The sequence below is a fragment of the Prinia subflava genome, chromosome 8 (genome assembly GCF_021018805.1).
Source record: "Prinia subflava isolate CZ2003 ecotype Zambia chromosome 8, Cam_Psub_1.2, whole genome shotgun sequence".
NCBI lineage: Eukaryota > Metazoa > Chordata > Aves > Passeriformes > Cisticolidae > Prinia > Prinia subflava.
The window spans coordinates 34,900,932-34,926,834 of record NC_086254.1 but is presented as its reverse complement, the minus strand read 5'-3'; the positions used below and the strand labels follow the sequence as shown (position 1 = coordinate 34,926,834).

Below are 25,903 nucleotides of genomic sequence, written 5' to 3'. Positions count from 1 at the left end.
GCTCAGCTCCAGAGATGACTCACTGGCTTAGGAAGGTGCTTTTTAACCCATGGCTTTCTTGGAGCATGAGAGTTTTTCCTGAATGTACAGGTTAACAATTACACAAGTGCTTGAATTTTTGTGGCTTCTCCAGGTTTTACATCCCAAAGCAGGCATGGTGCAATGCATTGGATCATGTTTGCTGTGGAGCTTGTGCTTGAGAGATCAAACATGATTCTGTTGATTTCCTCTTCAGCCTTGCAGACTTTAATAACACCCAATATTCTGCTCTTCCCAGATTCCAGGTGCCAGCTGAGCCACACAACCTCCCACTCTGCACATCCTGAGCAGGGGTCCTGTCCTCCATCCCTTGGCATCTCTCCTGTTGCCTTGGCAGAGCTGAGAGCTTCAGGCAGATAATGTGCTTATTTAAAAGCCCAGGTAAGCCCAGAGACACGGGACAGAGCCATGGGGGTGTTTATAAAGGGTTAATTAGCAGCTCCTCTTCCCTCACTCACCCAGGGTCCATCTCTGAAGGCTCCAGGGTCAGCACTTGGCTGCCTCTGCCAAACCTGATCCTTGCAGGGGCTGCCTGGGTCCCCACTCCAGCCAGCCCAGCTCAGCTCCCACGGGCACTGGGGGCACAGGGAGGGGACAGCTCCATCCTGAGAACTTCAGGGCTGGACAGCACCAGGGGCTGAGCCTGCAGACCCCACTGCTGCTGGGTGCAAACACTGCATGACCCCAGTCACCCTCAACCAAAACAACCCAAATCATCCTCAACCAAAACAACCCCTCGTGCTGGAAGTGTCCAGGGCCAGGTTGGACTGGGCTTAGAGCACCCTGGGATGGTGGAAAGTGTCCCCCTTTTTCTCAGATTAAAACTCAAAGTTACAATTTATGTTTCTCAATAAAGATTACAGCTTTCACTCTTCTTTTTAGAAGCATGACAACTCCAAAATGAAAAACTTTTTGTGACAGTTGCCCCATCCCTGGATATGTCCAAGGCCAGCTTGGATGGGGCTTGGAGCACCCTGGGGTGGTGGAAGGTGTCCCTGCCATGGCAAGGGTGGCACTGGATAGGCTGTAAGGTCCTTCCCAAACCAAGGCACTCTGGGGTTCTGTGCCTTGCTTTGACCACAGACTGTGTGCCAGAACATCCCAAAACTGCTCTGCTTCCCTCCAGAGTGGTCAGGGAGTGGGGTCTCTGAGAGGAGAGCTCTCCTCCCAGCCTGCCTTTGCCAGGGGGGCTGCACAGCCATGTGACAGGAGTGAGCCTGCTCCAGCCAAGCACCCCTAACAACTGCACATCCATGGGACCATTCCCTGCACAGACAAGGGCAATCCTTCCCAGGAGCCTGCTTAGAACATGAGTTTGAACTTTGAAATCTTTTTTTTTGTGTCTTTGAATTTTTTTTGCAGCAGATAAAGCTTGGGCAGAGCTCATTCTGGGGGGAATTTCTGCTTGTGCCCTCCACAGCCTGGTTTCTGATGGTTCACAACTCCTGTGGAGCCTCTGGAATGAGTTCCAACCTGAGTGATCCAACCTCCCATTCCCTGCCAGAGGCACCTTAGGCACAGAGGGGAACTCGTTCCTAGAGTTTGGCTTTTTTAGGCTGGACCATGAGCCCTGTGAGGGTCCTGTCCTGCAGGCTCCTCTGCCCTGACACTGCAGCCCTCCCCAGCCCCTGCCCCCGCCAGGTTCCAGGATCTGCAACCTCCTCCTGACCTGGTGCTCTCTAAATTAAGAAGCTGTTACATCCCTTCCTTCCTTGGCCCACGGGGTGCTAAGAAGGTCACCACAGATGGTAGCTTAAAAGTGCCCCCCTAATCCTGGCCAGACAGACCTGCCCACGACCTGAGCAGGTGATTAGAGCCTGGATTTATCTGTGCTCAGAGCCCTGGCCCCCTCCGCCCTGGGCTTTTCTGAGACACACAGAAAATTACAGCCAACCCCTTTCTGCTGAGCCACCCCAGGATGCTCCTCTCATTACGGGGCACTCCCAGCCCTGAAGGGATGGACTCAATTACAGCTATTTCCAACTCTTCCCCTGCATTCCTGGAATAATGGGCATTTTCATCAGCCTGCCTTATTCTTCAGTCACTCTCTATGTTCTTCTCTAACTGCCTGAATGACAGATATTTCCCCACTGAAATATTTCCCAAGGAAAAGGGAGCTCTGCAGCTCCTTCTGGAATCAACCTTTATTCTGTGTGCCACCAGTGAGTGCAGGGAGAAGCGAAAAATGAAAGAGCAAATAATCAGCCAGCAGTGTTCAGGGGCTCAGGAGTCCTGAGAAAGGGAAGAACTTGCAGGATAAAAGACAATTCTCACCACTTACAGTAAGTACCTTGTACAAAAAGAAGAGTCCACACTTCAAAACTCTACCGAATATGCCAACAGCCAAAACAAAACTTGGAAAAATTTCTGGCAGCATTCTTTGTAAAAATGTCTTCAGTAGGAAAAATCCATGTATTTCTTTAGTGCTGCTGAATCCCACAATTTCATTTGCTGAGTTAAACCCTGGACTGTGGAATTAGGGTACAGTAGCTATCTTTATCATGCAGAAAAGGGTTTTTAGTCAGGTCATTTGTTCAACCTGTGTGCCAGAATATCTTGTGTCAAAATATCCTCACTACCACCAGGGCAGGTACACTGAGCTGGGACAGAAAATGGTTGTAGACAAATCTGATCAAACCCAAGTTCCCTTTCTCCCACAACTGCCTCATTTTGATTTGAAGAAGTTCAGGTGAATCTTTCCCTTGCTGTTATTTGAAGTTTCCTGGATTAGATTTCCAAAGAAGATCCTTATTTACTGTGTGTGGTATCTCCAGGGGCCCACCACACAGCAGCAGAGCTCCTACCTCTGTGATAGGAAGTTTTATCTGATCACATTAATTTTTTCTCTCTTCTGTGTAATATCCAAAGGAAGAGTCCAACTGTGATACCAATTAACACACGAGTTCTGCAAACCCTGCTGAACTGGATGAGAACCCCATCCCTGGAAGTGCCCACATGGGTTGGACGGGCTTGGAGCAGTCTGGGACAGTGGCAGGTGTCCCTGCCCATGGCAGGGGTGGAACTGCATGGTTTTTAAGGTCCCTTCCTCGCCTGTTCTGTTAATCTGTAATTTCTGCTTTCATCCATCTGCCCAGGAACTGGAAGAGAAAATCCACTGCTGAAAACTACACTGCTGCATCTCCCTGCCATGAGGTGAGCACAGAACGGGGACACGCTGAAATCTCCACCCTCTGCTGAAGCCAACTCCAGGTTTTACTGCCTGGAGTCCTGTTAATCCATTCTTACCACAATGAAACTCCCAGCAGAGCAGGCAGAGCCCTCCCAGTTCCAGCCCTGCCTGACCTCACGGCTCAGGAAGCACAGCAAGTTCCCAACAGCCACAGTCATTCCCAGGCCAGCATTTCCCAGCCCTTAGGTCATGCTGCCACTGGACCTGATCCCTAAATCCTCTCCCATCCCTCCATAAAACCTCTGCTTCACAGAGGTGGTTTCAGCTCAGCCCCCTGGCCAAGCTAGGTCTAGGGCATGGTAAACTTCCTAAATTGTGGCCTGAGGACACCCCTGTGCCCTTTGGGGACAGGGAACTCCTCTGTCCTGACCTAAGCACTGACAAACATAGCCCCAGCAAGGAAACACCACGGGGGTGTTTCCTCCCAGCCCCAGTGCCAAGGCTGCTCTGTACCCCCTGCCAGAGACAGCCCCAGGCTCTGCCCCCAGCCCCACACACCAGCTCTGCACCTTGCCTGGCCCAGGCACAGCATTCTCCACGGGCACCACTTCCACCCACGGGCTCTGCAGAGCAGAGCCAGGAGCAGGGCTCCCCTCCAGGTCACTCACAGGGCACCCTCCTTTGCACCTCCACCACGACAAACTGCCAACAGAACTTCCAGGAGCAGCACAAGCAATGAATCTAAAATGCAGACATGCCCAAACACGTGTCCAGAACAAACCACAGGGTGTAATCACAGACTCAAAGAACCACGGAATTAGGCTGGGAAAGACTTTTGAGATCCAACCTGTGACCCAACACCACCCTGTCAACCAGACCATTGCACTGGGTGCCACACCCAGACTCCCTGGACACCTCCAGGGATGGTGACTCCACTCCTGCCTAGGGTTAATCCCAACCCCATCCCCACAGCACTGGGGACAGGGGCAGGTTCTCAACAAATCCATCAGCCTCTGACTCCCTGAACACTCACACTAGGCCAGGGTGAGGGAAATCAGCCTCTCCCAGCAGGCTCCAAGGGAGCAATCCTCAGGCTGGCCCCAGAACCAAGGTACCTGCACAGCTCACCCCGTGCTGCCCCAAAGCCCCTGCTGTGTGCTGGGAAGCACAGGGGTCTCTGTCCCCACCCCACACCCCAGGACAGCCACACTCACTCACCAGGGCAGGCTGGGCACTTGGGCTTTGTCACTCTCCCGTTCCCGGCGCGGGAGCAGGCGCAGCTCCTCTCTGTGGTTCTTCACCCTGCAGGAACCAGGACATGGAGGGAGGGTAAGCAGATAATCCACGACTTTCTGGGAGGGTGTGCAGTGCTGGGAAGCAAAGCTGCTGCTGTCTGCAAGGATCAGAGCTGGGACTTTCTGAGCTAAGACTCTGAGCAGCTTAGCACGGAGCTGGAAGCGGAGCAGACAGAGGTGGTTGTGTGCTCAAGGCTGAGCCCTGGGGGGGGTGGTTTGGGCTGGCTCTGGCACCAGAAATCCCACAAAAAACTGCTCCACCTGCTTAATGCTCACAGAGGACAAGGACAGAGGCAGGCAGGAATTTTTGGTCGTGATGGCTCAGGGAAAAAATGAGTTTCTTCAAAGTGAAATATCCCACAGTAAAACTTGTTCATAGTTCCATTTATTTATTTAATATTTGGAAAATGTGCTTTTGGAACTGAAGATTTTAATTTAGGTTAGGCCAGTGTGAAACTATTCCTTGATGAAATTAAAATGTTCTGCTTTAAGTCAGTTCTGTGTCCCCAAGACAGTCCAATTCCTCCTGGAACTTTAAATTAAGGTGCTTTCCTTTCCCTGCCATGGCTGAGATGCCTGCCTGACCTGCACAACATGAGAGATGTGCCAGGTGAGGACATAACCACGATTCAGAAGTGGAAACTGCAGGGCTTTTAAAGGCCTTTTTTGGCTGGGTCACCCTCAGCAGCCACTGGCAGAAGCTCCTGGTGCAGAGGGGTTGGTCCAGACAGGTTGTCCAGGGATGCTCCTCACAGGGAAGGGTGCAGAGTGTGGATGCTCAGCTCTCTGTGCCCCCAAGGATGTTAAATCAGAGCTGGGTGAGCTCTAAGAAGTTGGTTGATAACCTGGAGTGGAAGCAGCAAAGAGGTGCCACAGAAAAACCTCACCAAGGGCAAAATCAAGGGAGCAGAACAAAGGGCACCTTCCACTGGCCCAGGGTGCTCCAAGCCCTGCCCAGCCTGGCCTTGGACACTGCCAGGGATCCAGGGACAGCCACAGCAAATCTGGGCTTCCTCAGCCATGACCTTCCCACTCTCTCAGGGAAGAATTTCTCCCTAATCTCTAATCTAAATCTACCCTCCTTCAGTTTAAGGCCATTCCCTGCTCTTACACTGAATTCCCCTTTACTGTGCCAGTCCTGTGGAATTCAGGCAGCAAAAGCAGCTGAGCCCAACCCTTGCAAAGCTGGAGCTGATCCATTGAGGGCCCTGTCCCATGATTTTTGTAGAATCACTTCAAGCCACAATGCAAAAGTGAAGGAGAATGGAGGCAAGTGCTCTGCCAAAACACAGCATCTCCTGAACAAAGTAACTGCACTAAAATGTGCTGGTTTATTTCCACTCTGGGCTCCCCAAGCCTTTCCCTTCTCTCCCTCAATGATAACGGGCATAAACATTAAACAGAAGCTCTCCAAGAGCAAACAAAATGCACTGAAGAGCAACAAATCACGGGGCTGGATGGCATTCCCAGGGAGCAGGGGAGGGGAAGGGATGGAGCAGTGCAGACACTGACTGAGACACATCACAGACTCTTAAAAACTCAGGACTCATCCTCGGGGCAGGGACTCCACACACTGGGCTAAATCTGGAAGGAGCAGCAAGGGGAGCGTGCCCAGCACAGCTGCGGGGTGGGAATGTGGGGTCTGGGGTCCCAGCAGGCTCAGAACACAGCCAGTGTCACCCCAGCACCACCTGCAGCCTGCCCTGGGCATGGAGACCCTGACAAAAACACCTTCTCATTTCCTGAACGCCTCAGTTCCGTACCCACTGCTCAGGGCACAGCACCTGCAAACAGACTGGGGGATTCCCAAAAAGTGCCCTTCCTGCTCAGCCAAAGGCCCTGCAGGATGGACACACGGGGCCAGGGCTGTCCCACTGACACCAGGATCCTCTGGAGACCCCAGGAAAAGGAAAGGGTCAGAGTGAAGGCCAGAGTGGGATCCAGACATCTCGTGTCCCACAGGGAATGCTCTCACTCCTCACCTGGGAATATCAGCGCTTCCAGCCACCTCCAACACTCCCAGGGCATCACACACCAGCCCAGGTTCTGGAAACACCAGGAACCAGCACTGATTTTCTTCTTGCAAACAAGCTCACCTTTAATTTCGCAGGCACCTCCTACTTTGTTAGAGAGCTTGCTCTCCTGGGATTGTCCCTCAGCTGGGGCAGGAAATGAAAAAACACAAAATGCCATTTAAGTGGGGATAAAGATCCATCTTTGCAGTGCCTATTATAAAGATGTGTCATTTAAAACAAGTGTGGAGCAGGTGTGAGATGGCACCAGCTCTGGTTGTGCATAGAAAGGGTTGACAGCAGCAGCATGTCCAACAGAGAATCAGTGGTGCCACTTCCAAAACTCCTGCTCCCTTTGGGTGCTCTCTTGCTCTCTCCCCTCAAACTTCTCTGCCAAACTGACTTTTGAAATGGGTGAAAAGAAATGGCACCTCAGGGAAGCCAAGGGGTTTGAAAGGAAGAGATTGAAGCCCCTGAAGTGGTCCCTGAAATTGTGGGGCAGGGCTGGTGCTGGTGTTGAGGATGGACAGGGGAAAATCATCAGCACAGCCACGGTTCAGGTGACCAGAGCTGTCCTGAGATCCAGCCTAAACCTCCCCTGGCACAGCTCCAGCCATTCCCTGGGGGCCTGGCCCTGACAGGGAACATCAGGAGCTGATGTCTGCCTTGGGAGCTGAGGCAGGTGGGAGAGGGTCTCTGCTTCCCCTCGGGTCCCCAGCCCCTCTCCCCAGCTCCAGCACCAGGAGGAGCAGTGTGATAAATCACTGTAATACTGAGGGTTTCAGGCGACCTGCAGGGAGCAGACTCAAAGAAGAGCAAGGAGAGCTCATGGATGTGTTGTGCTCCTTGCTCTAAGGAAAGGGAAACCTGGAGTTCATCTTTGGAGCTGCTGGGGAGTCTCCATGGAATTCAAGGCAGCTCAGTTGGCTCAAGCCTGCCCAAAACAGCTTCCACAGCTGAGGCTTTTCCTTCTGAAAACACCCCAAATCAGAATCCTCACGTATCCCTCCAGGCTGAGAACTTCTCCAGCTTTCCACGGGAGCTGGGGGCTTTGATCTGATTGTGCCCCAGACTCTCCTGGGCATAAAACCAGGGGGTGAACGTGACCCCTGAGCACTGGGAGACACTGGGACAAACTGGCAGGAATCCTGGAGAAACCAAACCATTTGACTCCATGCCAAAGGCAGAGTGGCTTAGCTGGAAGTATGAGTGTTCCTCCTGGAAAAGAGATGCCTGAAGCACCAGAGCAGAGGTCTCTGCCCTTTGTGCTTCTCCAGATGTTATCTGTAACACCCTGGATTTATTTAAATCTATTTTTCTAACAAGTACCTTTTCTGCATCTCCTCTCATGGGAGGAAAATAGGGAGGAACCCTGTTTAATTGATGCACTTTAATTAACTGCCTGTTTTGTCAAAGCCCTGCTCCTGTATTCTGATGCAAATTCACAGCCTTTCACTGTAAGCAGTGCCTCAGGTTGGCTTCAGTCTTAACTGATCGTTAAATGTCCTATTTTCTCCCCCATGGGTCCACACTCACAGCATGCCAGTGTGCTTGGGGTTGGAAGGGACCTTGAATATCGTCTTGTTCCAATTCCCTGCCATGGGCAGGCTGCTTAGATCCTTCAGTTATCCCTTCTCTGCTCATCCCACCTTGGGCTGGGTTTCTTTAGCCACTGAGCACATCAGACACTTTTCCTGACGGGGCTTTTGGGCCAGGATGCTGCTCAGGGAGTGTGCTGGGAGCTGGCTCTGCCCCCACCTCTCTCCCACTGCTGCAGGAGCCTGTGCCTGGAGCAGGATGTGCCCTGCATGAGGCACGCAGGAGCATCCTCTGTAACAGGGACAGGAAAGCCTAAATCACATCCCAGGCCAGGACGGGAGCAGGGATAGGTTTTCCTGTTTCAGTCCAAGGGGCAGACACAGCTCCCCATCGTCGCTAATTTTATATCTTGACATCTCCACCTTCTGCCTGTGAATTCTCTCCTGCTGTCAGAAGGTCACCAGGCCACTTGGAAAGCCATTTCTCACACCTTGGCTAATCCAGAGGCACCTGGCTGCCTCCTTCCACTGGCAAAATGCTGACAACAAAACTAATTAGTGGGCAGCAGCAGGGTGGCTGGGTGACAGCATTGGCCTTTACGGTACCAGCCAAAAATTCAAGGGATTCAGGAGCAGCTCCTGGCTCCTCCCCAGACTCCTTCTGTGACCTTGTGCTCCAGCTCTGTGCTCTAGCCAGTGAGGCTGGTAACACCTCCCAGACATGGTCATGCAGGTAAATTAATTTATGGTGAGGAAATAATTCATTAGGATGGGCACAAAGGTCCGTTTAGAATCAAAATGTTACCTGGTTAAGCTTTTCACCAGACTTGTGCATTAGCTAAATATTCCCAATATTCTCACCATGTCTGGGCAGAGCAGATTGAGTGGAACACGGTGCCCAGAGCAGCTGTGGCTGCCTCATCCTTGGAAATGTCCAAGGCCGGGTTGGATGGGGCTTGGAGCAGCCTGGGACAGTGAAAGGTCCCTGCCTGTGGCAGGAGTGGGATGGGAAGAGCTTTGAGGTCTCTTCCAACCCAAACCATTCCCTGACCCTGTGAAAAATCCAGGGCCAGAGGATGCTCTGCAGCAGGAGGAAGGTCAGGAGGGGTTAACTCCTCCTCACTCAGCTGGTGTTGTCATGAAATCCAGCACTGCAGAAGGCTCCATGGACCACCACTCATTCTGAAATCCAGTCAGGGGTGGCAGAGTGCCCTCCCTGTCCCAGGCAGAGCACAGGCATCCCCTGGAGGCCAGCTGCCTTCCCTGCCTCCCTCCCCGGCACCGACCCTGCCTGTGGAGCACCGTGCCAGCCTCCAGACACCCCACAGCTCCTGGGGAGCTGGGATAACCCCAGCTCAGAAAGGAACAAAAACATCTCAACATCCCCAGCCAGATGGATTTCCTGTCTGTAAAACACCAAGGGGGGCTCAGTGAGCAGGGCAGTGTCTGCTGAATCCCAGCACACCGGGACACCTCGCAGACAGATGGGAAAGGAAAGAGAAGCGCTGAGCAGCCTGTCAGAACTTCAGCACTGGGGATAATTGGTTTGTACACATTTCTCCCACACCCAATTACCAGCTCGGTTTGGTGTTTGATTGTTCACGACTCTGGTCCAGCAGAGCTGCTGCTGTTTCCATTCCTGCACATATCACCCAGTCCCTAAATCATTTTTAATAGCTGGTCTCCTCGCGTGCCCTCCCGGCTCATTCCAGCCCCATCAGCACGAGGCAGGTTGCAGATATGGAGGAGCTGACATTTCTCTTTTGAGTAATTTGCAGTGGATTTCTTGCCCGTTTGATGTAGTCATTTTGTTCTCGGCACTGATGTGACATTAATTATTGTTAAATATTCTTATCTGTTACACACAGTTCTGTTTAGATAAAGGTCAGTGCGTGAACCCCTGACAGTGCTCGTTGCTGCCATGCTCCAAAGCCAATTTGTCATCCTCTCCCTTCAATACCTTCATCTTGGTTTCAGTTCGTTTTTCCATTAATTCAGGCACAGTAGAGAGCCATTAAAAAATGCAAAATCTCTCAGCTGTTCAGCTCAGCACTCGGACAGGGAATTATGAGGATGGGAAGCACCAGTTGCAGGGAGGGCAGGGAATAATGCCCAGGAAAATCCAGCAGCAGCCTCTTTTAAGGAACTGTATGGCTGCCCCCCAAAAATCTCTGCACAGTTCTCCTTTCATGAAGATCAGCTAAGCCTTGTGCAGCACATGGTGCTGTGTCTCAGCCTGGAGTGCAGTGGGATAACAGCACAATCCCGAGGCCCTGGCACAGGGTGCCCAGAGCAGCTGTGGCTGCCCCTGGATTTCCCTGGAAGTGCCCAAGGCCAGGCTGGATGGGGCTTGGAGCAGCCTGGGACAGTGGAAGATGTCCCTGCCCACGGCTGGGGTGGCACTGGATGGGCTTTAACGCCCTTTCCAACCCAAGCCATCCTGGGGTTTATGATTCTCTGCTATGCCCACACCACCCTCTCTAGGCAGAGGACAAGAAGGGCAGTGATCCATCCCCCCAGAGACCTGAGGAGCAGCCAGGCCTGCTCATGGTGAGTGAAACCTGCACCAGCCTCTGCTCTGTCTTGCTTTTTATCCCTCTGACCAAATAACTCCCCTCTGCCACCCTGAGGTGTCACTTCCCACCATGTCACCTGCAAGGTGGGGACTGCAGGGCAGGGCCAGCCCTGCTGGGACTCACCCCAGCAGCCCCAGTCCCTGCACGCTTGGGAGCCCTTGAGGAGCCAAACCTGGGGCTCCACGGCCTGTCAGGAGCAGGGGTGCTGAGAGCTCCAGCAGCCTGTGCCCTGGCATGGCTCTCCTGGGGACAGGTCACACAGCCCTGCGGGGACACACGTCAGTGGGGCAGGGCCAGAGGGGCCTGCCAGTGGGGACTCAATGTCCTTCCTGAACTGAGGGGTACAGAGTTGGACACAGCACTCCATGTCCTTCCTAAACTGAGGGGACACAGCTGGACACAGCACTCAAGGTGTGGCCTCAGCAGTGCCGAGCACAGGGGAAGAAGGACCTCCCTCTCCTGCTGGCCACACACAGGCTCCATGGAGCACACAGGGCACAGGCCATGGAGAGGAGCTAAGCCCTCACGCCAGCCAACTTAGAGACAAGGACCAGGGTGAAGATGCTCAGGAGGCTCCAAAGCCAGGACTAGGACAATCCAAGGGCTCAGCTGCCTGGAAAGGTGGGCTCTGCTGCTCAAGCAGAGATGGATGTAAAGATGGATTTGGCATGACTGAAGTACCACATCATGAATCCTGTGCTTGTCCCAGCACTTGGCATATGGAAGAACATTCGAACCTTTATTCAAAGTGACATTTAATTTTGCATTGTGTTAAATCATTCTGTACTTCTAAATAAAAGAAAATAAACTCCCAAGCTTGTCCCCCACCCAGTGGAACACAAAGAAATAGTGCAATGTGCTGAATGTAATCAAGTGTGGGGTTTTTTCCCTTCACTTGGAATCACAGAATCATTAAAGCTGAAAAGGACCTTTAAGATAATTGAGTCCAACAATGCCAAGCCCACCAGTAACCCATGTCATAAGCCCCATACTCACGTGTTTTTTGAACACTTCCAGGGATGGTGACTCCACCACTGCCATGGGCAATGTGTTCCAGGGCTTGACCACTCTTTTTGGGAAGACATTTTCCCTGATCTCCAACCTAAACCTCCCCTTGCACAACCTGAGGCCGTTTCCCCTCATCCTGTCCCTTTTCACCTGGGAGCAGAGACCAACCTGGCTGCACCCTCCTGCCAGGGAGTTGAAGAGAGCCACAAGGTCCCCCCTGAACCTCCTTTTTTCCACACTAAACAACCATCTTATCCATCAGAACCACAAATAAACTCTTGAACAAAGGGACAGTCCCATCCCAGGTCTCTGGCTGCACCAGAGCCAGTGGGAAGCAGCAGCACTGCCCCCCTGCCCTCTGCTAAATCGGGAGCGGGGAAGGGTGAGAGCTGGCTTCACACGTCGGGAGGGTATGAGACAGCTCAGGTCCTCTCTGGGCCTGGGGACAGAGTGTCCTGAGGCTAAAAATACAGAGACAAACCAAAAAGTCAAGGCTAGCAAGAGGCATTAACAGAGCCTGTTTATTTCTGTAGGCAGCGAGCATCCAGAGCGAGCCCGCAGCACTTGCTGCCTGCGTGACGGACAGGCTGCTGCAGCTGGAGGAGTCTGGTTACCCTGCACACACAGGGCTGGCCCCTGTCCCCAGGCAGCCTCACACCTTGCCTGCCATTATTTTTAGCTGCTGCACAGTCAGGGTGATGTGCAGGAGCAGAGGGACAAGGCAGAGGATGGAAAGCACTGCCCTGGTGAAGGCTCTCACCTTGTCACCACCACAGGGAGTCAGGATCCAGGTTTATCGGGGGTTGTGAACAACCTTATCCAGAGTCATGGGATCCAAGATGGAAATCTCTCTACCAGCCTTCACCAGAGGGAGATGTCCCACACCCAGAGCAGGACTGCCCACAGTGCTCCCACCACATCTGGACACATCTGCCACAGGTAGGGCCTAGCCCGTCCTCAGCCCAAAGAGCCAGAGGTCCATGGAAAGTTTCCACTGCCAAAAGCAGTGGGATGCACCTTCAGGGCTGGCAGTGGCAGTCCTAAGGACAGGGATGCTCCCTGAGCCTGCTCCACATGGAATCACCACAGAATCCCAGAATGGTTTGGGTTGGGAGGGACATTTAAGACAATCTCTTTCCAACACCCCTGCCATGGGCAGGGACACCTCCCACTGTCCCAGGCTGCTCCAAGCCCCGTCCAGCCTGGCCTTGGACACTTCAGGGATGGGGCAGCCAGAGCTGCTCTGGGCACCCTGTGCCATGACTGGAGCTGTCAGAGCTCAGCTCCCCTCAGCTGGCATAAAAAACCCCAGTGGCACCAGGATGGAGCCCCTGGAACACCACAAGGAGCCTCTGGCACTGGCTATGTGCCAGGCTGAGCAGCCCACACAGGGCTCTTCAATTCAATCTGCCTTCCTTCATTAACCACAATGGATTTACACCCAAACCAGACCTGAAAACAATCACTTATCTGTCTGTTTAACCTCACTGCCATGTCATCATTGCCGCTGTCCCAGCTTGGCTCCCCTCTGATACTCAAATTCTTGCAGGGCTGACAGAAATTTGGCACAGTCTTCACACTGCAGGACAAACTTCCAAGGTAAAGAAAGGAAAACATCCCAATTTCTTCTGCAAGAGTGATTTCGGCACTAGCTACTGCAAAAATACGAAAACTCCAGACTTGTAAGTGCAGCTGATCCCCCTGCAACTTGCACTCCAGTGCATGGATTAGGGCCTATGTCCTGCTGGAAGGAACCAGGAATGCTGCTGGAGCTCTGGGATAAGCAGGCACTTGATTTTCAAGGCTGGTGGCAGAGGTACCTCATGGAAAAGAGCATCCCAGAAGTTTTACAGCAGATGCTGCTGGCTCCAGGTGCTGGTGCAGCACTGAGAGCCACAGAACACAAGATCCCCAGTGTGGGATAATTAAGTTTTTGTGCTACTTTGGCCTCTGAGAGCACATCAGATGAGGCAGAGCTGGTCTGAAACTGAAGGGAAGGTGCTACTGCTGCCCTGCCACTGCTGAGCTTTGACACAAACCCAGTAAATCCCAGTCCAGCAGCCACCTGGACCCCTGGTCAAGGTGCAAAGACTGTGGAGCCTCAAAGCTCTGACCAGTTCCTCACCCTCATCATCACAGGCAGCTCTGGAGAGCCTCCTCCCAAAGGAGCCAGTGATCCCAACGCAGCCACAGGAGACTCTCCATGGCCAGGGGACCTCCAGGGATGTCCCCACCATCCACACAGCTCCAGCTGGAGAGGGGATGTTCATCCTGCACTCAGCTGGGTGCTCCCTTGTACACAAGCAATTCCTTTGCTGTAATGCAATGGGTGGGTGTATCATTACGATTAGGCACAGTCGTTACATCCAGCCCTTAATTAGATTTGTGTAATTAGAAATTCACTGAGTTATTTCACATGGTGGAAAAAGCCTTGCCTGGGTGGGGCTACATGAGACGGCGACAGATTCCTCTGGAGCTTCCAGAGCTGACTGATGGCCTGGAACAAATGACATCTCCAGTGCTGGGACCTCCACAAGGTGTGCATAATGCTCAACATCAGGCTGATTTTGCATGGCTGAAAGGCAGAAATCAGGCAAAAACACTTGGAAAATACAGTGACAGCTCCTACTGGTATTTTCCTCTCCTGCAGAGATATTCAAGCAGCACAATCAGCAGGCTGATGCTGCAGGGCCTGGAGCTGCACTGGAGCCCCAGATACCCAGCTGGGACCAGGAGATGGGATGTCCCCAAGTCACCACTGCAGCTTGGGCACAGGAATGAGATATTAATGTACTGGGCACAGAGAAAGTCACTGGGAGAAATCCTAATGGATCAGAGGGCTCTGCAGCAGGCCAGGCAGGCAGATGGGAGAGCTGACCCAGGACTCAGGCCAGGCCCACTGCTGCACCAGCTGGGGGCATCAGGAAGCAAGCTGGTTACTCTTTTTGGGTTGTTTATCCTAGAAAACACCAGCTGAGAGGTGATCCAGGGGGCAAGAGTCAGGTCAGACAGAAAATGACCTGGGCTAAAAGAGCTCTGGGAATGGTTTCTCTGCTACACAGAGAAATCAGGGTGTGGTTTGGAGTGGAGGGGAATTTAAAGACCGTGGCATTCCAGCTCCCCTGCCATGGGCAGGGATTGCACCCACCAGAGCAGGTTGCTCTGAGCTCCACCCAACCTGGCCTGACCAGGTTGCAAGCCAATGCTTTTACACTCCAGCTGGGGGGGACACTGAACCCAAAATCATTTTAATTCACCCCAGGACAGAAAAGCATCATGTGGCATGGTCAGGAGAAGATTTGGACTCACCCTGTGGCACTGCAGCTTTGAAAAGCTCCCTGGGCATTTCCTCCTGGGCTAGCTGTTGGCACAGCACTGCACCAGGCACCTGTAATGGGCTGAGAGCTCTCTGCACCCCACAGGAAAACACCAACAGCACAAAACATGCAGGAGAGCAGCAAGAAAACGCTCTCCTGAGAGACCTGAGCCTGTTTTTTTTTTTCCATTAGACTATTTTTACAGATGGGGAAATGAAGCAAGAAGCCGGAAATGGCCCCCAGCCACGGAGTTATTTACTGGTAAGTGAGCAGCCAGCTCTGCTATCAGATGCACACATGGCTGCATTGCTGCCCTGGGCACAACCTGCACCTCAGGTAACCCCTCCCAGCCAGGCAGGGCTGGCAGCACTGCCCACATGGCCAGGCTGTGCCCAGGGACTAGGTGGCAGCCACAGGGATGCTCCACACCCTCCCCTGGCCGGCTCAGGGGTGGCCAAAGGGCCACCAAGGAGCCTCTGAGGAGGGAACACCTCTAACACCTCCACTGGCTCAGATCCAGCTGTGAAAAGTCATGTCAGGATTGGAAAAAAGCTGAAAGAGAGAGAAACCAGCAGGTCTAAATGGGGAGATAGCAATGCTCCAAAAATTGTGCCTTCTCCTGGAGAGTATTTTTCCATGAAACTGTTTCTGGCAGGTGGGAAAAGGGAGAACCAGTTACACAAACAAGTAACTCATGAGGATAAGAGTGTTTGACTAAGGGACACTTAAAGGAGGTCCTTCACAAACATTTGAAGGACTCTAATACATGTTTGCAGTCATGTTTGGAGCTAATTTAAACAAAATGTTTAATTGCACAACCAGGTGAGAGTCAGGTTATATAGTAAAATCTGGTTCCCTTCCTCTTCCACAGCTTTCCCTTAGGTTCGTGGTCCCTGCTACTGAAATTTCTCCCAGTCCTGTCAGTGGGAATAACACTTTTCCTGCTCTCCTTCCAGCTGTCAGGCTCGCAGTGCTCAGTCACTGCAATCACAGCCCTGAGTGACTCTCGGGGACCCTCCAACTTCCCAGGCCAACCACAAACAAGCAGCAAAGCTGGAATTTCAAACATTGCTTGAAGCTGAACAACTCTGAGAGCTCTTCACCAAAACCACTTGATGAAAAGCTTGGGAGAAAACCTCCTGTCTGGAGCAGAGGCTGGTGCAGAGGAACCTGCATCCAGCAAGAGCCTCTGAGTCCCTGAGAGCTGCTCCCAGTGATCATCCCAGCATGGTTTGGGTTGGAAGGGACCTTAAAACTCATCCAGTACCATCCCCTGCCATGGCAGAGACACCTTTCCACTGTCCCAGGGTGCTCTAAGCCCTGTCCAACCTGGCGTGGAACACTTCCAGGGATCCAGGGGCAGCCACAGCTCCGGGCACCCTGTGCCAGGGCCTCTTCACTCTCAGAGGAATTTTTTTTAACACCCAATCTAAACCTACTCTCTTAGTCAGAAGCCATTCTCTTGTCCTGTCCCTCCATCCCTTGCCCAAAGTCCCTCCCCAGCTCTCTTGGAGCCCCTTTATGCACAGGAAGTTTCTGAGGACAATGGTCCTGAAATACTCCAAGAACAGGGCTAGAGTAGATGGACTTAGGGCAGTTCATTTCCACTTCACTTCCAACCACAAATCCTCCACTTGCAGTCCAAAGCTACTCACTAAACCAGAACAGGAGGTGCTGTAACATCCACTGTGGGCACCCCTGCAGCTCCCCACCAGCCTCTGCAGCTCAAACCTTGCACAAAAGCCATGGGGCTGCTTTCCCAGCCCCTCAGCTCCAGGGCAGGCCATGCAGATGGGATGTGAACCCTTGGTCATACAGTGCCTCCAAACCCAGCTCTGAACCTGCATCCCAACAGTTCTGACCTCCACAGAGGAGCAGCTCTGCGAAGAAGGGACTTCTGGCAGTCCCTGCCTGCCCCATTTTCCCCAGCACAGTGGGGCTGTGCAGGGGACCTGACAGGTCAGCTGGGGTCAGGGAAGCCAGGAGGCAGCTGGAGCTGTCCCCTGCTGGCTCAGCAGCCCTGCAGGGCCCTCCTGGCTCACTTTACTGCTGAGCACACGTGGCTGCTGCTGGCCCAGACAGATGGGGGCAGGTGGGTGCAGAGGGCATGGCCTGAGCATGCCCCCAAAGGTTTTGGGGAGGGTCCCCTCAGGCAGCACCCCAACATAGGCTTCTCCCCTGTTCCAGGTATCCACCACCACTGTGAAAGATCTAACTCAGGTCCTGAGCTCCTGCCTTTGCCAAAGCAGCTTGGACCAGCCCCAGCACCTTCCCCTTGCTCTGCCCACACCCCGGTTCCCTCCAAACCCCCATTTTGGGCACTCCTGCTTTGCAGACTCCTCCTCAGCACAAAGCAGGGATCTCTGCTCCTTCTCACAGGGAGCTGGGATCCTGGAAGCAGGATGTGGGATGGGAAGGGAGAGCCCTCCCTGCTGCCACCTCTGCAGTGCCACTCCAGCTGTGCCCTGCAGAGGTGCAGCTGCTGTGGACTAAAGGAACCTGCTGGGCTCTGCTCCTGCATCCAGCAGATACGGAAACCTGATCCAGGAGGGTCCTGACACAAATCCCTCCTGCTCCCCATCCCTCCCAAGGAGAATGACTGTCCATCTCTGTTCTGTCTTCTGGGAATGAAGGCCATGCTAAGTCTGTGTCTGTGTGGTGGGAGGGAAGGGCCACAGGGAGATGGGAGGGGGTGTAACATGGTGGTAATTACATGAGAAAGATAATTGCCTTCGACGTAATTACAGGGCAGAGGTGCCTTACAGGGCTGCAGCCATGTCTGGCTGTGGCAATGGCTGCTGCCAGCTGAAATCCCCCTGGAATTACCCCTGACAGTGAAGGTCAAACACTGCTCCCCTCAGCCCACAGCCACAGCCATCCTGGGCAGTGCTGTCCCAGGGGGGAACAGCTCTCCACACCTCCTTCAAGGACTGTGCCTGCCCTCCAAGAGCAGCAGCAATGCCTCCACCTGCCCAGACACCAGCAGGGTTTGTGGTACCCTCCTCAAAGGGCTCAGCACGTCCTGACCCCCTGAGCAGTCCCAGCCCACCATCCATGAGCAGCTCAGTGCCAAGTGCCAGTGGAGGAGATACAAGAACTTCCCTGATTTCAAAAAGAGCATCCTCCCTGGATTGATTTAGCCCAATTTGTCCTAAATTGATTTCCCATTCCCACTGGCTTAAGGGAAGAGCAAAACAGCTTGGAAGAGTATTTCTGATCCTTGCAGCAGAGCAGATCTGTGCTGGTTAGAAAATGTAAAAGTCTTGTTGAGGCAGGAATATCAACCTGAGATTAATACTTGTGTGTTCCTACTCTGCTCTGAGGAAAGGCTGAGAGAGCTGGGGGTGCTCAGCAGGGAGAGAGCCCTGGGGAGAGCTCAGAGCCCCTTCCAGGGGCTAAAGGGGCTCCAGGACAGCTGGAGAGGGACTGGGGACAAGGGATGGAGGGACACAGGGACAGATACAGGGAATGGCTTCCCACTGCCAGAGGGCTGGGATGGATGGAATATTGGGAAGGAATTGTTCTCTGTGAGGGTGGGCAGGCCCTGGCATAGGGTGCCCAGAGCAGCTGTGGCTGCCCCTGGATCCCTGGCAGTGCCCACGGCCAGGCTGGATGGGCTTGGAGCAGCCTGGGACAGTGGGAGGTGTCCCTGCCATAGCAAGGGAGGCACTGGATGAGTTTTAAGGTCCCACCCAACCCAAACCAGTCTGATCCTCTGATCCCCCCACTGCTGTTGGGCCTGGCTTTTCAAAAACACCTGAGGAACATATGTGATCCAACACCCCTGGAATTCATCAGGATTGCAAATGAGACACAAGTCAGGAGGAGAACTGGGCTCCACTCAAAGTCTGACTGGTCCACATTTAGACGTTAACATTGGAACCACGTTAAACAGAGTTTACTAAGTACAGTCTTACCTCACTACTGCACCTCTCACTTCCAGGAGCCCAAACCACCTTTCCAGCTGCCCTGGCTCCACCTGCAGAGGCACACCTGCACTAAGAATGTCACATCCCAGACAAAAACTTCCCCAGAACCCCAGAGGAGGTGCCACCAAGGCAGCACCCCTCACCCACCTGGTGTCCTGCTGTCTCTGTGGTCTCTCCTCTCACAAAAAGGCATCATCATCTTTCCACACGAGCAAGTTTCCATGAGACATTTCATGCCCAGCCAAGTTTCCCAACCCATCTGTTCAGTGGGCACAAAGTCCCTTCTACAGAAACCCAACCCTGCAGTTCAAGCCTGGCTTCCTTCCCGGGATGTATGGGCAAGGAGAAACAACAATCATGGATATTCAGTTATTCCCCACTCTTACAAACCCCAAACTAAATGAAATACAAACCCTACAGTGCTTTTATAGGGGTGTATATTTCACTAAGTTAAAAGAGGAAGCACTGGGACAATAAAAATACTAAAATCCATGAAACTGCTCCCCTCTTTTCTCATTTAGATTCCATGCTACTGGCCACATTCACATCATAGGATTCCAAATGTGGTTTGGAGCTGTTTGGCACCAGCATTTACCCTTGCATGTGGACCTGGAAGATTTTTCTCTCTCATACTACAAAATAAGCTCTTAGTCTTTATAAACTACGGTGCCAGTTCAAACTGGACAAAAATCAAAATGCAGCAGCCCTTCTTCCATGCTGGGCTGATCCATAAATTAACCAGGTCAGAGAGCAGAAGCAATAAATTGGTGGCACTGCTGTGCCTGGAAAAGCAGCCAGAGAAAGTGCTGGAGTCCAGAGTTCACAGGAGCAGGAAAGAGCAGACAGAGGCATCACATCTCTTCCAGCTGCTGCACCACATCTCTGCAACCCAGAGAGGTTCACAGAGACCCCCCAGCTTCCCAGCACCTGCAAATTCCCCTTATTTCTTCCCAGTTGTAGGAATGATGCTTTCCACCTCACTTCTCTCATAGGAAAAATGCTGCTCAATTTGCCCTGAGCCCTAAAGATCATCCAACATTCCACTTCCTTCTCACCCAGACTGTGGCTGTAATGTCTCCTTAAAACCTGCAGCAGAGCAGAGGACTCCTGGGGATTTTTTTCTGGTACAGCTCAAACTCCCTGTGATCCTGGCCTGTCTCATCAGCGATGCAGAGAGGCTGCAGCAGTGCCCAGTGCATCTGTGCCCTTCTCACTTCAGCTCAGCAGGCTCCAGTGGGCATTTCTCCACCAGACCAGGGATCAAGCTGTGCAGATGAGCAATTCCCTGACACCAGGAGCCTGCAGGTCCCCTGGAACACTGGGAAAAGGTTCCAGTAAGGCTCAGGCTGATCACTACCAGGTACCAAGGCAATGCTGAACCATGGAGGGACTGGTACCCAGCAAGTCAGAGATCCTGGAACTGGCAATGCCACCTCCCTGGCTGCAGATGGAGGTGCCCACTGAGAAACAAGGACAGGAACAGAAGATCTGGGGGGCAGAGGAGCCTGGCAAGGGGAAAGGAGGGAGCTGAGCGTGCAGGGGCAGAGCACAGAGGCACTGACTCACTGCAGCATCACCTGCAGCATCCCACAGAGCCACTGCTGCTCCAAGCAGCCTCTAAAGCAATCCCTTCCCCAGGACACAGGGCTGTGCTGAGAGGTTTGGTCCCACTGATCCAGACTGGTCCAAGAGAAGAGCTCAGTGGGCAGAGGGGAAGAGAGAGAAACTTTCTTTTTATCCTTCTTCAACATCCCCCAACAGGGCAGCAGAGGGGCAGGCACAGATTTCTTCTCTGTGACAGGGACAAGACCCAAAGGAATCGCCTGAAGTTGTGCCAGGGCAGGCTCAGGCTGGATATCAGGAAGGTTCTTCCCCAGAGGTGCTGGCACTGCCCAGGCTCCCCAGGGAATGGGCACAGCCCTGGCAGAGCTCCAGGAGCCTTTGGACAGCGCTGCCAGGGATGAACAGGGTGGGATTTTGGGGTGTCCGTGCAGGGCCAGGGGCTGGGCTGGGTGATCCTGTGGGTCCCTCCCAGCTCAAGATGCTCCATAAGTGTGTGATTATCAGAGCACAGGCTCCCAGATCCCAGCTCCCAAATCCCCAGGCTCCTTCCTCCTCTCCCAGCTCAGTGCTGGTGCCAAGCAGAGCATCCCTGCCAGGTCCTGGAGCTGCTGCCCTTACCTACCCCAAGTTCCAGGAGCTCACCTGCCTCACACCCAGCCAGCCAGGACCCAGCTCCTGAAACTACAATCTCCCAATTCTCCCAACCTACAGTCTCCCAATTCTCTTCACCTTTAAACAGTTTTAAGAACAGCTCAGCACTTCAGATCCCCTAAATGTAACCACACTGTGCCTTACCAGGGGGTCAGAGCAAAGCAAGAGTGGGATTCAGGAACAGCCAGGAGCATCACCCCTCCCTCCCCAGGATGCTGGGATGGGCCACTCATCTGGGGATCTCTCCCAAAACAAACTGACCTCTCATCTCACCAAATGGTGAAGGAATCCAACCTTGCCCCCAGCAGCACAGTATCTTGTTTCAATCCAACCCACAAATGCAGCTCCACCCCTGCACACAAAGCAGGCAAGAACAAAGCCTGTGGCCCCAGCAGTAAAGGACAAATTCCTGGCAGCTGACTCCATGTGCTGGGTGCAGCACTGCAGGGAAGGTTTGGAGCCATGTGCCCAACAGGGCTTGAAGGAAGCACTGGAAAGAACCTGTGTGCACATGGCTCAGGTGGGATTCAGCTGCAGCTCCTGGGAGATTGCAGCTGTGGTGCCTCCAGGCACGGAATTCCATGAGGAGTCTGGGCATTCCACCTACAAGGAACTGGTCACTGCAAATGTGAATCCCTCTGCAGAATCAGAACCTCTGAGCAACAATGGTGTCTTTTCACAGTGAAACATCTGGAATAGCTCAAGACAGTTTGGAGCAGCCTTGTGCTCATCCCACTGCCAAGCTGGGGAGGGTCCAGTCCAAGTTAATGTCTGCTGAGAGTGCCAGGATCCCAACCTCTGAGCAAACAGCCTCCCAAAATATTCACTTCAGATAGTCACCAACACTCTGCCTTTCATGAAAGAGCAGGTTTGATGGAGTCACTCCTCAGCCACAGGCAGCTCTAGGTACAAAGGCATCACTCATTTTGGTTCCAAATTCCTTGCCCAGCATCCAGCTGCTTTCACACAACGCAGAGCTGGGCTGTGCCCTGGAGAGCAGCAAAGCTGAGCCCTCAAAACACACTGAATTAATTGGGGTCTTGAATTAGTGAGGTCACAGCCAATTAGCTCAATTTGACCCGGCTGCTTTAAGCAACACTTTTCTAGTATATTGGAGCTTGTTATCACAGAGATTCATCTTGGTGCCAGGTGAAAAATGAGCTGTCAGAGCAGGAGTGACCCTTTGGGATGCATTTTCATCCTTTCCAACAGGAGAGAGCCCAGGAGAAGAGAGCAGCGTGGTGTTTGCAGCCCAGCACTGCAGAGCTGCTCTGGCCAGGAACAGCCTCTGTGTGTCCACTGCTTGTCGAGGAAAAAAATGTCCAGACACCCCTGCCCCCCTCCCTGCTCCACATGGAACCTGCTCAGGACACAAAGTTCAATACCTCTGTGTTATTAGTAACTTATTAAACTTAATGTTTAATAACTTTGTGCCCAAGCAGGGGCAGCCACACAGCCACCATTGCCCAGGTACCACATTAACTCCAGCAGTGGACCTGCAGTTGACCAAAATTCCTTTTCTGGACACATTTAATCAGCAGAAAGAAAGGCCAGGCTGGATGGGGCTGGGAGCAATTTGGGATAGTGGAAGGTGTCCCTGCCCATGCAGGGGGTGGCACTGGATGAGCTTTAGGTCCCTTCAAACTCAAACCAGTCTGGAATTCTGTGAAAGAAATAATCCTGCTCTGCCCCTTTTTACTGTAAGAATGAAAAATGCAGATCAGAGAAAGCCCAAGCCACAGCACCCATGTGAGCAGCAACCTCAGCACCTGAGGTTTTACAAAAATGAAAGAATCCTCAACAAAACTCTTCCTTTTCCTGAAAGAAAATGGACAGTTTGAGGGGTTGTTTTCTAATGAGAAATGTGAAAGCAAAAAAAAAAAAAGTTTGATTTTTTTTTTAACCAGTATTTCAAAGCAACAAAATAAGCAGCAAAATAACCCCATTTTATGTGTCACTTTATTGACATCCCCAGCTATGTGAATGGCACTGCAAACCCCCTCAGTGAAGTGGAAAACACCAAATTCACCGAATTTGTTTTTATTCTGTGAGCACTACTTTGAGTCTGTCAGATGTTCTTGTCAAGATGTCACATAGTGAAGCATTTAGAATTTCTTACAGGCAAATCCTCACTTCCAGAAGCTCTCCACAGGTAGCAGTGGAGGGCTGCTCATCACACCTGGCAGCAGCAGCAGCAGCTCAGGGCACTGCTCTGTGGGAGACGCCTTCAAAGGAATCCAGGAGAGGTGACTTGAAAGGTTCCCATCCACATCAGAGGCCATTCAGCCCCAAACTCCTCGCTGCAGGTCCAGCCAGTTTCCACTGATCATGACTGGGACACCCCAAGCAGGATCACAGCGAGGATGTGCCACAGCCAAAGGATCACTGAGTGATTTAGGTTGGAAAACACCTCCAAGATCATCAGGTTCAACCACCCCCCAGCACTGCCAAGGCCACACTAAACCACGTCCCCAAGTGCCACATCCACATGGATTTTAAATCCCTCCAAGGATGGTGACTCCACCACTGCCCAGGGCAGCTATTCCAACGCTTGACAATCTGTTCAGGGAAGAATTTTTCCCTCATATCCAGTCTAAACCTTCCCTGGGACAGCTTGAGGCCATCTCCTCTTGTCCTGTCACTCATTCCCTGGGAGCAGAGCCCGATCCCTGGCTGCACCCTCAGGGAGCTGTGGAGAACCACAGAGCCCCATGAGTGACACATCCCTTCCTCTGGCAACTGGGAGCAGTGAGAACCCCTAATCCCAGGGCTGGGGGCTTGAGACCCCCTCTTAGGGCTTCCCACATCACCCTAGCATTGGGAACATCTTGTGTCCCCCCAGTAGCTGCAGTGAGCTCCCCACATCAACAGCACCCACCCCCTGCAAATCCCCTGGGATGTGCCCCTCGTGTGCCCAGCAGAGGGGAGAGCTGTGGCAGTGTCCAGGCCAGGCTGCACAGGGCTGGGAGCAGCCACGGCTGGTGGGAGGTGACCCTGCCCCTGGCAGGGGCTGCAATGGGGGGAGTTCCCAGCTCCCTCCAACCCAAATCAGCCCAAGGTACACCTGCAGGACTAAGATGGCTTTATGCCCCCCCTGTTCTGCCCTGTTTAGGGCAAATTTGAGAGGAAATAAATTCAGAGATATATTACTCTATATTCACAAAATATATCACTAAATATAGAGATAAGATAGATCAAAGTAAATGCACTCACCGAATAAGCACTCGCTACTTAGAAGTGTTATGGAATCAGCCATGAACCCTTCCTGCCTACCTTTGAAATAATGGATTTTTTAAAATTCACCTTTCCCTAACATCCCCTTATTATCATAACCAAGTCTAATGAATGCAATTAAAGCTAGAAGTCTCTCAATTTCATTCCTTTCTGAACAGGTTCCATTTATTGGTTTTTGCTGTTTTGTGTTGGTTTTTGTTTTTTGTTTTTTTTTTTTTTTAAGCCCTGGAATAGAGGAGCCGCTGAAGTCACAACTCACACAAACAGAATTGGGAACAAAACCCCAGCCAGAGTAGCTGTTCCTCCAGGATTCCCAAACACACAGCCTCAGAGATTAGGGAAATGGAGGGGGGCTGTGCACAAAGCTACAAAAATGAAAGTTAAATGTTGTGTTGGGCCAAGAAGAAAGCAAACTCACCAAGGAATAGCTCTTTCTGCCTCTGTTAGCTTCAGCAGGCTGTGGTGCTTCCCATAAGCCACTAATGCAGCCTAACTGGGAGGGGAGGGATGGAGCTCAGCAGCTGCTTAGCAAACTTTATCATTATTTTTCATGAGGTCCCAATTTTCCCTGCTGCCTTGGATTTGCTTTACCTCTGCGTATTGTGCTGTCCTGTGCTTTGTTTCCTTTTTTCTCTTCCTCCTCCTCCTCCTCATCTCTCTCTGTTTGATCACATCCCCCAGGGCTGGCTACTGAGAAAGAGCCTTCACAAGCCCCTCAGAGCCTGCAGCAGCACATTCCTGCTCCCCCAGCTCCTCCAGGGCCAGGGGATGGCTGGCCCAGGCAGGGTTAGATGGGATTTTAGCAGGGAATTCTTCCCAGGCAGGCCCTGGCACAGGGTGCCCAGAGCAGCTGTGGCTGCCCCTGGATCCCTGGCAGTGCCCAAGGCCAGGCTGGACAGGGCTGGGAGCAGCCTGGGACAGTGGAAGGTGTCCCTGCCATGGCAGGGGTGGGGTGGGATGGGCTTTAAGGTCCCTTCCAACCCAAATCATTCCAGGACTCCATGATCATCAGGACCAAAGGCCCTGCCTTTACCAGCTACAGCCAAGGTCCTGGAGGCCCTGTGGGGATCAGAATGAACCCACACCAGCTCACAGGCTGGGAACACCAAGGCGGGCTCCTGTGGTGGAACACCCTCAAGGATTTTTCACCACTGGCTGTGGAACACACGGGCAAAGATTCCAGGGATACACAGGGATAAGAGAATCCTGGAATATCCTGAGCTGGGAGGGACCCACAGGATCACCCAGCCCAGCCCCTGGCCCTGCACAGACACCCAAAAATCCCACCCTGTCCATCCCTGGCAGCGCTGTCCAAAGGCTCCTGGAGCTCTGGCAGCCTCAGGGCTGGGACCATTCCCTGGGGAGCCTGGGCAGTGCCAGCACCCTCTGGGGAAGGACCTTTCCCTGATATCCAGCCTAAACCTCTCTGACACAGCTAAAGGATGTAGGGACACAACCCCCCCCCCATCCCTGTGCACCTCCCACCCCATGGAAGCTGCTGTTGATGATCCCCCAGTGAAGCTCTGAGAGCTGCCAGGCTCCATCCTGGTCCCTCCCTGGGTGGGTTCCAGCCTCCCCAGGCCTGCGGACACGGCTCAGGAATTACACACT

General features: G+C 52.8%; 1 protein-coding gene across 5 annotated transcripts in view; it reads right to left on the bottom strand.

Annotated features, from left to right (window-relative positions):
* Positions 1-25,903, bottom strand: part of RALY (RALY heterogeneous nuclear ribonucleoprotein) — a 115,889-nt gene that overhangs the window by 71,847 nt on the left and 18,139 nt on the right. For 4 of the 5 annotated variants that reach the window (XM_063404687.1, XM_063404689.1, XM_063404685.1 and 1 more), the window contains exon 2: positions 4,388-4,471. The exons of the other annotated variant lie outside the window; for it this stretch is intronic. The gene's annotated coding sequence lies outside the window, so the exon portion shown is untranslated. The remainder of the gene's footprint in view (positions 1-4,387; positions 4,472-25,903) is intronic. 5 annotated transcript variants of the gene reach the window in all.